At 51.2% G+C, this 13625-nt stretch overlaps 15 non-coding genes across 15 annotated transcripts; all 15 read left to right on the top strand.

The window, feature by feature from the left end:
- Positions 1-100: 100 nt before the first annotated feature.
- Positions 101-293, top strand: LOC126220824 (U2 spliceosomal RNA). The gene has a single exon (XR_007543176.1). It is a non-coding gene; the product is annotated as a U2 spliceosomal RNA (small nuclear RNA).
- A 746-nt stretch (positions 294-1039) lies between these two features.
- Positions 1040-1232, top strand: LOC126220825 (U2 spliceosomal RNA). The gene has a single exon (XR_007543177.1). It is a non-coding gene; the product is annotated as a U2 spliceosomal RNA (small nuclear RNA).
- Positions 1233-1978: 746 nt separating this feature from the next.
- Positions 1979-2171, top strand: LOC126220826 (U2 spliceosomal RNA). Its single transcript, XR_007543178.1, has one exon. It is a non-coding gene; the product is annotated as a U2 spliceosomal RNA (small nuclear RNA).
- Positions 2172-2918: 747 nt separating this feature from the next.
- LOC126220827 (U2 spliceosomal RNA) lies at positions 2919-3111 on the top strand. The gene has a single exon (XR_007543179.1). It is a non-coding gene; the product is annotated as a U2 spliceosomal RNA (small nuclear RNA).
- Positions 3112-3858: 747 nt separating this feature from the next.
- On the top strand, positions 3859-4051 carry LOC126220828 (U2 spliceosomal RNA). Its single transcript, XR_007543180.1, has one exon. It is a non-coding gene; the product is annotated as a U2 spliceosomal RNA (small nuclear RNA).
- Positions 4052-4797: 746 nt separating this feature from the next.
- On the top strand, positions 4798-4990 carry LOC126220829 (U2 spliceosomal RNA). Its single transcript, XR_007543181.1, has one exon. It is a non-coding gene; the product is annotated as a U2 spliceosomal RNA (small nuclear RNA).
- Positions 4991-5737: 747 nt separating this feature from the next.
- LOC126220830 (U2 spliceosomal RNA) lies at positions 5738-5930 on the top strand. Its single transcript, XR_007543182.1, has one exon. It is a non-coding gene; the product is annotated as a U2 spliceosomal RNA (small nuclear RNA).
- Positions 5931-6677: 747 nt separating this feature from the next.
- Positions 6678-6870, top strand: LOC126220832 (U2 spliceosomal RNA). Its single transcript, XR_007543183.1, has one exon. It is a non-coding gene; the product is annotated as a U2 spliceosomal RNA (small nuclear RNA).
- Positions 6871-7616: 746 nt separating this feature from the next.
- On the top strand, positions 7617-7809 carry LOC126220834 (U2 spliceosomal RNA). Its single transcript, XR_007543185.1, has one exon. It is a non-coding gene; the product is annotated as a U2 spliceosomal RNA (small nuclear RNA).
- Positions 7810-8554: 745 nt separating this feature from the next.
- On the top strand, positions 8555-8747 carry LOC126220835 (U2 spliceosomal RNA). The gene has a single exon (XR_007543186.1). It is a non-coding gene; the product is annotated as a U2 spliceosomal RNA (small nuclear RNA).
- Positions 8748-9500: 753 nt separating this feature from the next.
- LOC126220836 (U2 spliceosomal RNA) lies at positions 9501-9693 on the top strand. Its single transcript, XR_007543187.1, has one exon. It is a non-coding gene; the product is annotated as a U2 spliceosomal RNA (small nuclear RNA).
- Positions 9694-10446: 753 nt separating this feature from the next.
- LOC126220837 (U2 spliceosomal RNA) lies at positions 10447-10639 on the top strand. The gene has a single exon (XR_007543188.1). It is a non-coding gene; the product is annotated as a U2 spliceosomal RNA (small nuclear RNA).
- Positions 10640-11385: 746 nt separating this feature from the next.
- Positions 11386-11578, top strand: LOC126220838 (U2 spliceosomal RNA). The gene has a single exon (XR_007543189.1). It is a non-coding gene; the product is annotated as a U2 spliceosomal RNA (small nuclear RNA).
- Positions 11579-12325: 747 nt separating this feature from the next.
- LOC126220754 (U2 spliceosomal RNA) lies at positions 12326-12518 on the top strand. Its single transcript, XR_007543113.1, has one exon. It is a non-coding gene; the product is annotated as a U2 spliceosomal RNA (small nuclear RNA).
- A 747-nt stretch (positions 12519-13265) lies between these two features.
- Positions 13266-13458, top strand: LOC126220755 (U2 spliceosomal RNA). The gene has a single exon (XR_007543114.1). It is a non-coding gene; the product is annotated as a U2 spliceosomal RNA (small nuclear RNA).
- Positions 13459-13625: the final 167 nt, after the last annotated feature.

Below are 13625 nucleotides of genomic sequence, written 5' to 3' on the forward strand. Positions count from 1 at the left end.
GTCGCCTGTTGCCATATCGGCCCGTACCACCGTGTGTCACTCCCACATGTGGAGCGCACACGCTGCAAGCATTTAGGCCCTTCCACTGCGGATTTTCCTTATCGCTTCTCGGCCTTTTGGCTAAGATCAAAGTGTAGTATCTGTTCTTATCAGCTTAGTATCTGATACGTCCTGCATCGCAGGACCAGAATATTAAACTCATTTTTGGCTCATGACGGAGTGCTAGGGGCTTGCTCCACCTCTGTCGCGGGTTGGCCCGGCATTGCAGTACCGCCGGGATCGGCCCACCTAAAATTAATTAAAACATAGCCTGAAATGGGTTAATATTCTGCAGTGATCAGATATTCAGCTGGTGACAAAACTTGTCGTAGATGTCGATGTCCCCAGTAGTTAGCTGCTTACACACCACGTATTGTTTTAATTAATTTAGATTATCTTAAGTACTTTTTTTTTCTTTTTTTTTTTTGCTGTGTGCTTGACCGCTCTTGCAGCCGCATTACACTAGGCTGGTAATTTATGGGGGCACAGGACAGTGCCTTCGGATGCCTCGTTGGCGTCTCTTATGGTCCGGCCACAGATAATTTTAAATAAATTTTTTGGAGTTATGACCTTAGCTCCTCGCGAACGTCGTCGTCGTCGCCGCCGCCGCACGCACGCAGAATACGTGTGTACACACACACACACACATATGCAGTTGGCGGTGGACGATGTAAGCACTCGGCTAGGTGTAGCTCGCGCCGGCCTCGCGACGGTCTAGCTCGCGCCGGCCTGGCGCTGCTGTGGGGCGGCGTCACGGCTTCTCCGCTGCCCTGGCAGCTAGCGGCGTTCAAATGGGAGTCGCAGTTTACTCTTCGACATGGAGGCTAGTACTGGGCTGTTGATGAGTGCTCTCGTGAAATGTCGTTCCTTCCGGCACTCGCTTTTGCGATGTTTTCGACGGTCGCCTGTTGCCATATCGGCCCGTACCACCGTGTGTCACTCCCACATGTGGAGCGCACACGCTGCAAGCATTTAGGCCCTTCCACTGCGGATTTTCCTTATCGCTTCTCGGCCTTTTGGCTAAGATCAAAGTGTAGTATCTGTTCTTATCAGCTTAGTATCTGATACGTCCTGCATCGCAGGACCAGAATATTAAACTCATTTTTGGCTCATGACGGAGTGCTAGGGGCTTGCTCCACCTCTGTCGCGGGTTGGCCCGGCATTGCAGTACCGCCGGGATCGGCCCACCTAAAATTAATTAAAACATAGCCTGAAATGGGTTAATATTCTGCAGTGATCAGATATTCAGCTGGTGACAAAACTTGTCGTAGATGTCGATGTCCCCAGTAGTTAGCTGCTTACACACCACGTATTGTTTTAATTAATTTAGATTATCTTAAGTACTTTTTTTTTCTTTTTTTTTTTTGCTGTGTGCTTGACCGCTCTTGCAGCCGCATTACACTAGGCTGGTAATTTATGGGGGCACAGGACAGTGCCTTCGGATGCCTCGTTGGCGTCTCTTATGGTCCGGCCACAGATAATTTTAAATAAATTTTTTGGAGTTATGACCTTAGCTCCTCGCGAACGTCGTCGTCGTCGCCGCCGCCGCACGCACGCAGAATACGTGTGTACACACACACACACACATATGCAGTTGGCGGTGGACGATGTAAGCACTCGGCTAGGTGTAGCTCGCGCCGGCCTCGCGACGGTCTAGCTCGCGCCGGCCTGGCGCTGCTGTGGGGCGGCGTCACGGCTTCTCCGCTGCCCTGGCAGCTAGCGGCGTTCAAATGGGAGTCGCAGTTTACTCTTCGACATGGAGGCTAGTACTGGGCTGTTGATGAGTGCTCTCGTGAAATGTCGTTCCTTCCGGCACTCGCTTTTGCGATGTTTTCGACGGTCGCCTGTTGCCATATCGGCCCGTACCACCGTGTGTCACTCCCACATGTGGAGCGCACACGCTGCAAGCATTTAGGCCCTTCCACTGCGGATTTTCCTTATCGCTTCTCGGCCTTTTGGCTAAGATCAAAGTGTAGTATCTGTTCTTATCAGCTTAGTATCTGATACGTCCTGCATCGCAGGACCAGAATATTAAACTCATTTTTGGCTCATGACGGAGTGCTAGGGGCTTGCTCCACCTCTGTCGCGGGTTGGCCCGGCATTGCAGTACCGCCGGGATCGGCCCACCTAAAATTAATTAAAACATAGCCTGAAATGGGTTAATATTCTGCAGTGATCAGATATTCAGCTGGTGACAAAACTTGTCGTAGATGTCGATGTCCCCAGTAGTTAGCTGCTTACACACCACGTATTGTTTTAATTAATTTAGATTATCTTAAGTACTTTTTTTTTCTTTTTTTTTTGCTGTGTGCTTGACCGCTCTTGCAGCCGCATTACACTAGGCTGGTAATTTATGGGGGCACAGGACAGTGCCTTCGGATGCCTCGTTGGCGTCTCTTATGGTCCGGCCACAGATAATTTTAAATAAATTTTTTGGAGTTATGACCTTAGCTCCTCGCGAACGTCGTCGTCGTCGTCGCCGCCGCCGCACGCACGCAGAATACGTGTGTACACACACACACACACATATGCAGTTGGCGGTGGACGATGTAAGCACTCGGCTAGGTGTAGCTCGCGCCGGCCTCGCGACGGTCTAGCTCGCGCCGGCCTGGCGCTGCTGTGGGGCGGCGTCACGGCTTCTCCGCTGCCCTGGCAGCTAGCGGCGTTCAAATGGGAGTCGCAGTTTACTCTTCGACATGGAGGCTAGTACTGGGCTGTTGATGAGTGCTCTCGTGAAATGTCGTTCCTTCCGGCACTCGCTTTTGCGATGTTTTCGACGGTCGCCTGTTGCCATATCGGCCCGTACCACCGTGTGTCACTCCCACATGTGGAGCGCACACGCTGCAAGCATTTAGGCCCTTCCACTGCGGATTTTCCTTATCGCTTCTCGGCCTTTTGGCTAAGATCAAAGTGTAGTATCTGTTCTTATCAGCTTAGTATCTGATACGTCCTGCATCGCAGGACCAGAATATTAAACTCATTTTTGGCTCATGACGGAGTGCTAGGGGCTTGCTCCACCTCTGTCGCGGGTTGGCCCGGCATTGCAGTACCGCCGGGATCGGCCCACCTAAAATTAATTAAAACATAGCCTGAAATGGGTTAATATTCTGCAGTGATCAGATATTCAGCTGGTGACAAAACTTGTCGTAGATGTCGATGTCCCCAGTAGTTAGCTGCTTACACACCACGTATTGTTTTAATTAATTTAGATTATCTTAAGTACTTTTTTTTTCTTTTTTTTTTGCTGTGTGCTTGACCGCTCTTGCAGCCGCATTACACTAGGCTGGTAATTTATGGGGGCACAGGACAGTGCCTTCGGATGCCTCGATGGCGTCTCTTATGGTCCGGCCACAGATAATTTTAAATAAATTTTTTGGAGTTATGACCTTAGCTCCTCGCGAACGTCGTCGTCGTCGTCGCCGCCGCCGCACGCACGCAGAATACGTGTGTACACACACACACACACATATGCAGTTGGCGGTGGACGATGTAAGCACTCGGCTAGGTGTAGCTCGCGCCGGCCTCGCGACGGTCTAGCTCGCGCCGGCCTGGCGCTGCTGTGGGGCGGCGTCACGGCTTCTCCGCTGCCCTGGCAGCTAGCGGCGTTCAAATGGGAGTCGCAGTTTACTCTTCGACATGGAGGCTAGTACTGGGCTGTTGATGAGTGCTCTCGTGAAATGTCGTTCCTTCCGGCACTCGCTTTTGCGATGTTTTCGACGGTCGCCTGTTGCCATATCGGCCCGTACCACCGTGTGTCACTCCCACATGTGGAGCGCACACGCTGCAAGCATTTAGGCCCTTCCACTGCGGATTTTCCTTATCGCTTCTCGGCCTTTTGGCTAAGATCAAAGTGTAGTATCTGTTCTTATCAGCTTAGTATCTGATACGTCCTGCATCGCAGGACCAGAATATTAAACTCATTTTTGGCTCATGACGGAGTGCTAGGGGCTTGCTCCACCTCTGTCGCGGGTTGGCCCGGCATTGCAGTACCGCCGGGATCGGCCCACCTAAAATTAATTAAAACATAGCCTGAAATGGGTTAATATTCTGCAGTGATCAGATATTCAGCTGGTGACAAAACTTGTCGTAGATGTCGATGTCCCCAGTAGTTAGCTGCTTACACACCACGTATTGTTTTAATTAATTTAGATTATCTTAAGTACTTTTTTTTTCTTTTTTTTTTTTGCTGTGTGCTTGACCGCTCTTGCAGCCGCATTACACTAGGCTGGTAATTTATGGGGGCACAGGACAGTGCCTTCGGATGCCTCGTTGGCGTCTCTTATGGTCCGGCCACAGATAATTTTAAATAAATTTTTTGGAGTTATGACCTTAGCTCCTCGCGAACGTCGTCGTCGTCGCCGCCGCCGCACGCACGCAGAATACGTGTGTACACACACACACACACATATGCAGTTGGCGGTGGACGATGTAAGCACTCGGCTAGGTGTAGCTCGCGCCGGCCTCGCGACGGTCTAGCTCGCGCCGGCCTGGCGCTGCTGTGGGGCGGCGTCACGGCTTCTCCGCTGCCCTGGCAGCTAGCGGCGTTCAAATGGGAGTCGCAGTTTACTCTTCGACATGGAGGCTAGTACTGGGCTGTTGATGAGTGCTCTCGTGAAATGTCGTTCCTTCCGGCACTCGCTTTTGCGATGTTTTCGACGGTCGCCTGTTGCCATATCGGCCCGTACCACCGTGTGTCACTCCCACATGTGGAGCGCACACGCTGCAAGCATTTAGGCCCTTCCACTGCGGATTTTCCTTATCGCTTCTCGGCCTTTTGGCTAAGATCAAAGTGTAGTATCTGTTCTTATCAGCTTAGTATCTGATACGTCCTGCATCGCAGGACCAGAATATTAAACTCATTTTTGGCTCATGACGGAGTGCTAGGGGCTTGCTCCACCTCTGTCGCGGGTTGGCCCGGCATTGCAGTACCGCCGGGATCGGCCCACCTAAAATTAATTAAAACATAGCCTGAAATGGGTTAATATTCTGCAGTGATCAGATATTCAGCTGGTGACAAAACTTGTCGTAGATGTCGATGTCCCCAGTAGTTAGCTGCTTACACACCACGTATTGTTTTAATTAATTTAGATTATCTTAAGTACTTTTTTTTTCTTTTTTTTTTGCTGTGTGCTTGACCGCTCTTGCAGCCGCATTACACTAGGCTGGTAATTTATGGGGGCACAGGACAGTGCCTTCGGATGCCTCGTTGGCGTCTCTTATGGTCCGGCCACAGATAATTTTAAATAAATTTTTTGGAGTTATGACCTTAGCTCCTCGCGAACGTCGTCGTCGTCGTCGCCGCCGCCGCACGCACGCAGAATACGTGTGTACACACACACACACACATATGCAGTTGGCGGTGGACGATGTAAGCACTCGGCTAGGTGTAGCTCGCGCCGGCCTCGCGACGGTCTAGCTCGCGCCGGCCTGGCGCTGCTGTGGGGCGGCGTCACGGCTTCTCCGCTGCCCTGGCAGCTAGCGGCGTTCAAATGGGAGTCGCAGTTTACTCTTCGACATGGAGGCTAGTACTGGGCTGTTGATGAGTGCTCTCGTGAAATGTCGTTCCTTCCGGCACTCGCTTTTGCGATGTTTTCGACGGTCGCCTGTTGCCATATCGGCCCGTACCACCGTGTGTCACTCCCACATGTGGAGCGCACACGCTGCAAGCATTTAGGCCCTTCCACTGCGGATTTTCCTTATCGCTTCTCGGCCTTTTGGCTAAGATCAAAGTGTAGTATCTGTTCTTATCAGCTTAGTATCTGATACGTCCTGCATCGCAGGACCAGAATATTAAACTCATTTTTGGCTCATGACGGAGTGCTAGGGGCTTGCTCCACCTCTGTCGCGGGTTGGCCCGGCATTGCAGTACCGCCGGGATCGGCCCACCTAAAATTAATTAAAACATAGCCTGAAATGGGTTAATATTCTGCAGTGATCAGATATTCAGCTGGTGACAAAACTTGTCGTAGATGTCGATGTCCCCAGTAGTTAGCTGCTTACACACCACGTATTGTTTTAATTAATTTAGATTATCTTAAGTACTTTTTTTTTCTTTTTTTTTTGCTGTGTGCTTGACCGCTCTTGCAGCCGCATTACACTAGGCTGGTAATTTATGGGGGCACAGGACAGTGCCTTCGGATGCCTCGATGGCGTCTCTTATGGTCCGGCCACAGATAATTTTAAATAAATTTTTTGGAGTTATGACCTTAGCTCCTCGCGAACGTCGTCGTCGTCGTCGCCGCCGCCGCACGCACGCAGAATACGTGTGTACACACACACACACACATATGCAGTTGGCGGTGGACGATGTAAGCACTCGGCTAGGTGTAGCTCGCGCCGGCCTCGCGACGGTCTAGCTCGCGCCGGCCTGGCGCTGCTGTGGGGCGGCGTCACGGCTTCTCCGCTGCCCTGGCAGCTAGCGGCGTTCAAATGGGAGTCGCAGTTTACTCTTCGACATGGAGGCTAGTACTGGGCTGTTGATGAGTGCTCTCGTGAAATGTCGTTCCTTCCGGCACTCGCTTTTGCGATGTTTTCGACGGTCGCCTGTTGCCATATCGGCCCGTACCACCGTGTGTCACTCCCACATGTGGAGCGCACACGCTGCAAGCATTTAGGCCCTTCCACTGCGGATTTTCCTTATCGCTTCTCGGCCTTTTGGCTAAGATCAAAGTGTAGTATCTGTTCTTATCAGCTTAGTATCTGATACGTCCTGCATCGCAGGACCAGAATATTAAACTCATTTTTGGCTCATGACGGAGTGCTAGGGGCTTGCTCCACCTCTGTCGCGGGTTGGCCCGGCATTGCAGTACCGCCGGGATCGGCCCACCTAAAATTAATTAAAACATAGCCTGAAATGGGTTAATATTCTGCAGTGATCAGATATTCAGCTGGTGACAAAACTTGTCGTAGATGTCGATGTCCCCAGTAGTTAGCTGCTTACACACCACGTATTGTTTTAATTAATTTAGATTATCTTAAGTACTTTTTTTTTCTTTTTTTTTTTTGCTGTGTGCTTGACCGCTCTTGCAGCCGCATTACACTAGGCTGGTAATTTATGGGGGCACAGGACAGTGCCTTCGGATGCCTCGTTGGCGTCTCTTATGGTCCGGCCACAGATAATTTTAAATAAATTTTTTGGAGTTATGACCTTAGCTCCTCGCGAACGTCGTCGTCGTCGCCGCCGCCGCACGCACGCAGAATACGTGTGTACACACACACACACACATATGCAGTTGGCGGTGGACGATGTAAGCACTCGGCTAGGTGTAGCTCGCGCCGGCCTCGCGACGGTCTAGCTCGCGCCGGCCTGGCGCTGCTGTGGGGCGGCGTCACGGCTTCTCCGCTGCCCTGGCAGCTAGCGGCGTTCAAATGGGAGTCGCAGTTTACTCTTCGACATGGAGGCTAGTACTGGGCTGTTGATGAGTGCTCTCGTGAAATGTCGTTCCTTCCGGCACTCGCTTTTGCGATGTTTTCGACGGTCGCCTGTTGCCATATCGGCCCGTACCACCGTGTGTCACTCCCACATGTGGAGCGCACACGCTGCAAGCATTTAGGCCCTTCCACTGCGGATTTTCCTTATCGCTTCTCGGCCTTTTGGCTAAGATCAAAGTGTAGTATCTGTTCTTATCAGCTTAGTATCTGATACGTCCTGCATCGCAGGACCAGAATATTAAACTCATTTTTGGCTCATGACGGAGTGCTAGGGGCTTGCTCCACCTCTGTCGCGGGTTGGCCCGGCATTGCAGTACCGCCGGGATCGGCCCACCTAAAATTAATTAAAACATAGCCTGAAATGGGTTAATATTCTGCAGTGATCAGATATTCAGCTGGTGACAAAACTTGTCGTAGATGTCGATGTCCCCAGTAGTTAGCTGCTTACACACCACGTATTGTTTTAATTAATTTAGATTATCTTAAGTACTTTTTTTTTCTTTTTTTTTTTGCTGTGTGCTTGACCGCTCTTGCAGCCGCATTACACTAGGCTGGTAATTTATGGGGGCACAGGACAGTGCCTTCGGATGCCTCGATGGCGTCTCTTATGGTCCGGCCACAGATAATTTTAAATAAATTTTTTGGAGTTATGACCTTAGCTCCTCGCGAACGTCGTCGTCGTCGCCGCCGCCGCACGCACGCAGAATACGTGTGTACACACACACACACACATATGCAGTTGGCGGTGGACGATGTAAGCACTCGGCTAGGTGTAGCTTGCGCCGGCCTCGCGACGGTCTAGCTCGCGCCGTCCTGGCGCTGCTGTGGGGCGGCGTCACGGCTTCTCCGCTGCCCTGGCAGCTAGCGGCGTTCAAATGGGAGTCGCAGTTTACTCTTCGACATGGAGGCTAGTACTGGGCTGTTGATGAGTGCTCTCGTGAAATGTCGTTCCTTCCGGCACTCGCTTTTGCGATGTTTTCGACGGTCGCCTGTTGCCATATCGGCCCGTACCACCGTGTGTCACTCCCACATGTGGAGCGCACACGCTGCAAGCATTTAGGCCCTTCCACTGCGGATTTTCCTTATCGCTTCTCGGCCTTTTGGCTAAGATCAAAGTGTAGTATCTGTTCTTATCAGCTTAGTATCTGATACGTCCTGCATCGCAGGACCAGAATATTAAACTCATTTTTGGCTCATGACGGAGTGCTAGGGGCTTGCTCCACCTCTGTCGCGGGTTGGCCCGGCATTGCAGTACCGCCGGGATCGGCCCACCTAAAATTAATTAAAACATAGCCTGAAATGGGTTAATATTCTGCAGTGATCAGATATTCAGCTGGTGACAAAACTTGTCGTAGATGTCGATGTCCCCAGTAGTTAGCTGCTTACACACCACGTATTGTTTTAATTAATTTAGATTATCTTAAGTACTTTTTTTTTCTTTTTTTTTTGCTGTGTGCTTGACCGCTCTTGCAGCCGCATTACACTAGGCTGGTAATTTATGGGGGCACAGGACAGTGCCTTCGGATGCCTCGATGGCGTCTCTTATGGTCCGGCCACAAATAATTTTAAATAATTTTTTTGGAGTTATGACCTTAGCTCCTCGCGAACGTCGTCGCCGCCGCCGCCGCCGCCGCCGCCGCACGCACGCAGAATACGTGTGTACACACACACACACACATATGCAGTTGGCGGTGGACGATGTAAGCACTCGGCTAGGTGTAGCTTGCGCCGGCCTCGCGACGGTCTAGCTCGCGCCGTCCTGGCGCTGCTGTGGGGCGGCGTCACGGCTTCTCCGCTGCCCTGGCAGCTAGCGGCGTTCAAATGGGAGTCGCAGTTTACTCTTCGACATGGAGGCTAGTACTGGGCTGTTGATGAGTGCTCTCGTGAAATGTCGTTCCTTCCGGCACTCGCTTTTGCGATGTTTTCGACGGTCGCCTGTTGCCATATCGGCCCGTACCACCGTGTGTCACTCCCACATGTGGAGCGCACACGCTGCAAGCATTTAGGCCCTTCCACTGCGGATTTTCCTTATCGCTTCTCGGCCTTTTGGCTAAGATCAAAGTGTAGTATCTGTTCTTATCAGCTTAGTATCTGATACGTCCTGCATCGCAGGACCAGAATATTAAACTCATTTTTGGCTCATGACGGAGTGCTAGGGGCTTGCTCCACCTCTGTCGCGGGTTGGCCCGGCATTGCAGTACCGCCGGGATCGGCCCACCTAAAATTAATTAAAACATAGCCTGAAATGGGTTAATATTCTGCAGTGATCAGATATTCAGCTGGTGACAAAACTTGTCGTAGATGTCGATGTCCCCAGTAGTTAGCTGCTTACACACCACGTATTGTTTTAATTAATTTAGATTATCTTAAGTACTTTTTTTTTCTTTTTTTTTTGCTGTGTGCTTGACCGCTCTTGCAGCCGCATTACACTAGGCTGGTAATTTATGGGGGCACAGGACAGCGCCTTCGGATGCCTCGATGGCGTCTCTTATGGTCCGGCCACAAATAATTTTAAATAATTTTTTTGGAGTTATGACCTTAGCTCCTCGCGAACGTCGTCGCCGCCGCCGCCGCCGCCGCCGCCGCACGCACGCAGAATACGTGTGTACACACACACACACACATATGCAGTTGGCGGTGGACGATGTAAGCACTCGGCTAGGTGTAGCTTGCGCCGGCCTCGCGACGGTCTAGCTCGCGCCGTCCTGGCGCTGCTGTGGGGCGGCGTCACGGCTTCTCCGCTGCCCTGGCAGCTAGCGGCGTTCAAATGGGAGTCGCAGTTTACTCTTCGACATGGAGGCTAGTACTGGGCTGTTGATGAGTGCTCTCGTGAAATGTCGTTCCTTCCGGCACTCGCTTTTGCGATGTTTTCGACGGTCGCCTGTTGCCATATCGGCCCGTACCACCGTGTGTCACTCCCACATGTGGAGCGCACACGCTGCAAGCATTTAGGCCCTTCCACTGCGGATTTTCCTTATCGCTTCTCGGCCTTTTGGCTAAGATCAAAGTGTAGTATCTGTTCTTATCAGCTTAGTATCTGATACGTCCTGCATCGCAGGACCAGAATATTAAACTCATTTTTGGCTCATGACGGAGTGCTAGGGGCTTGCTCCACCTCTGTCGCGGGTTGGCCCGGCATTGCAGTACCGCCGGGATCGGCCCACCTAAAATTAATTAAAACATAGCCTGAAATGGGTTAATATTCTGCAGTGATCAGATATTCAGCTGGTGACAAAACTTGTCGTAGATGTCGATGTCCCCAGTAGTTAGCTGCTTACACACCACGTATTGTTTTAATTAATTTAGATTATCTTAAGTACTTTTTTTTTCTTTTTTTTTTTTGCTGTGTGCTTGACCGCTCTTGCAGCCGCATTACACTAGGCTGGTAATTTATGGGGGCACAGGACAGTGCCTTCGGATGCCTCGTTGGCGTCTCTTATGGTCCGGCCACAGATAATTTTAAATAAATTTTTTGGAGTTATGACCTTAGCTCCTCGCGAACGTCGTCGTCGTCGCCGCCGCCGCACGCACGCAGAATACGTGTGTACACACACACACACACATATGCAGTTGGCGGTGGACGATGTAAGCACTCGGCTAGGTGTAGCTCGCGCCGGCCTCGCGACGGTCTAGCTCGCGCCGGCCTGGCGCTGCTGTGGGGCGGCGTCACGGCTTCTCCGCTGCCCTGGCAGCTAGCGGCGTTCAAATGGGAGTCGCAGTTTACTCTTCGACATGGAGGCTAGTACTGGGCTGTTGATGAGTGCTCTCGTGAAATGTCGTTCCTTCCGGCACTCGCTTTTGCGATGTTTTCGACGGTCGCCTGTTGCCATATCGGCCCGTACCACCGTGTGTCACTCCCACATGTGGAGCGCACACGCTGCAAGCATTTAGGCCCTTCCACTGCGGATTTTCCTTATCGCTTCTCGGCCTTTTGGCTAAGATCAAAGTGTAGTATCTGTTCTTATCAGCTTAGTATCTGATACGTCCTGCATCGCAGGACCAGAATATTAAACTCATTTTTGGCTCATGACGGAGTGCTAGGGGCTTGCTCCACCTCTGTCGCGGGTTGGCCCGGCATTGCAGTACCGCCGGGATCGGCCCACCTAAAATTAATTAAAACATAGCCTGAAATGGGTTAATATTCTGCAGTGATCAGATATTCAGCTGGTGACAAAACTTGTCGTAGATGTCGATGTCCCCAGTAGTTAGCTGCTTACACACCACGTATTGTTTTAATTAATTTAGATTATCTTAAGTACTTTTTTTTTCTTTTTTTTTTGCTGTGTGCTTGACCGCTCTTGCAGCCGCATTACACTAGGCTGGTAATTTATGGGGGCACAGGACAGTGCCTTCGGATGCCTCGTTGGCGTCTCTTATGGTCCGGCCACAGATAATTTTAAATAAATTTTTTGGAGTTATGACCTTAGCTCCTCGCGAACGTCGTCGTCGTCGTCGCCGCCGCCGCACGCACGCAGAATACGTGTGTACACACACACACACACATATGCAGTTGGCGGTGGACGATGTAAGCACTCGGCTAGGTGTAGCTCGCGCCGGCCTCGCGACGGTCTAGCTCGCGCCGGCCTGGCGCTGCTGTGGGGCGGCGTCACGGCTTCTCCGCTGCCCTGGCAGCTAGCGGCGTTCAAATGGGAGTCGCAGTTTACTCTTCGACATGGAGGCTAGTACTGGGCTGTTGATGAGTGCTCTCGTGAAATGTCGTTCCTTCCGGCACTCGCTTTTGCGATGTTTTCGACGGTCGCCTGTTGCCATATCGGCCCGTACCACCGTGTGTCACTCCCACATGTGGAGCGCACACGCTGCAAGCATTTAGGCCCTTCCACTGCGGATTTTCCTTATCGCTTCTCGGCCTTTTGGCTAAGATCAAAGTGTAGTATCTGTTCTTATCAGCTTAGTATCTGATACGTCCTGCATCGCAGGACCAGAATATTAAACTCATTTTTGGCTCATGACGGAGTGCTAGGGGCTTGCTCCACCTCTGTCGCGGGTTGGCCCGGCATTGCAGTACCGCCGGGATCGGCCCACCTAAAATTAATTAAAACATAGCCTGAAATGGGTTAATATTCTGCAGTGATCAGATATTCAGCTGGTGACAAAACTTGTCGTAGATGTCGATGTCCCCAGTAGTTAGCTGCTTACACACCACGTATTGTTTTAATTAATTTAGATTATCTTAAGTACTTTTTTTTTCTTTTTTTTTTGCTGTGTGCTTGACCGCTCTTGCAGCCGCATTACACTAGGCTGGTAATTTATGGGGGCACAGGACAGTGCCTTCGGATGCCTCGATGGCGTCTCTTATGGTCCGGCCACAGATAATTTTAAATAAATTTTTTGGAGTTATGACCTTAGCTCCTCGCGAACGTCGTCGTCGTCGTCGCCGCCGCCGCACGCACGCAGAATACGTGTGTACACACACACACACACATATGCAGTTGGCGGTGGACGATGTAAGCACTCGGCTAGGTGTAGCTCGCGCCGGCCTCGCGACGGTCTAGCTCGCGCCGGCCTGGCGCTGCTGTGGGGCGGCGTCACGGCTTCTCCGCTGCCCTGGCAGCTAGCGGCGTTCAAATGGGAGTCGCAGTTTACTCTTCGACATGGAGGCTAGTACTGGGCTGTTGATGAGTGCTCTCGTGAAATGTCGTTCCTTCCGGCACTCGCTTTTGCGATGTTTTCGACGGTCGCCTGTTGCCATATCGGCCCGTACCACCGTGTGTCACTCCCACATGTGGAGCGCACACGCTGCAAGCATTTAGGCCCTTCCACTGCGGATTTTCCTTATCGCTTCTCGGCCTTTTGGCTAAGATCAAAGTGTAGTATCTGTTCTTATCAGCTTAGTATCTGATACGTCCTGCATCGCAGGACCAGAATATTAAACTCATTTTTGGCTCATGACGGAGTGCTAGGGGCTTGCTCCACCTCTGTCGCGGGTTGGCCCGGCATTGCAGTACCGCCGGGATCGGCCCACCTAAAATTAATTAAAACATAGCCTGAAATGGGTTAATATTCTGCAGTGATCAGATATTCAGCTGGTGACAAAACTTGTCGTAGATGTCGATGTCCCCAGTAGTTAGCTGCTTACACACCACGTATTGTTTTAATTAATTTAGATTATCTTAAGTACTTTTTTTTTCTTTTTT

Source organism: Schistocerca nitens, unplaced genomic scaffold, assembly GCF_023898315.1.
Source record: "Schistocerca nitens isolate TAMUIC-IGC-003100 unplaced genomic scaffold, iqSchNite1.1 HiC_scaffold_205, whole genome shotgun sequence".
NCBI classification, from domain to species: Eukaryota; Metazoa; Arthropoda; class Insecta; order Orthoptera; family Acrididae; genus Schistocerca; species Schistocerca nitens.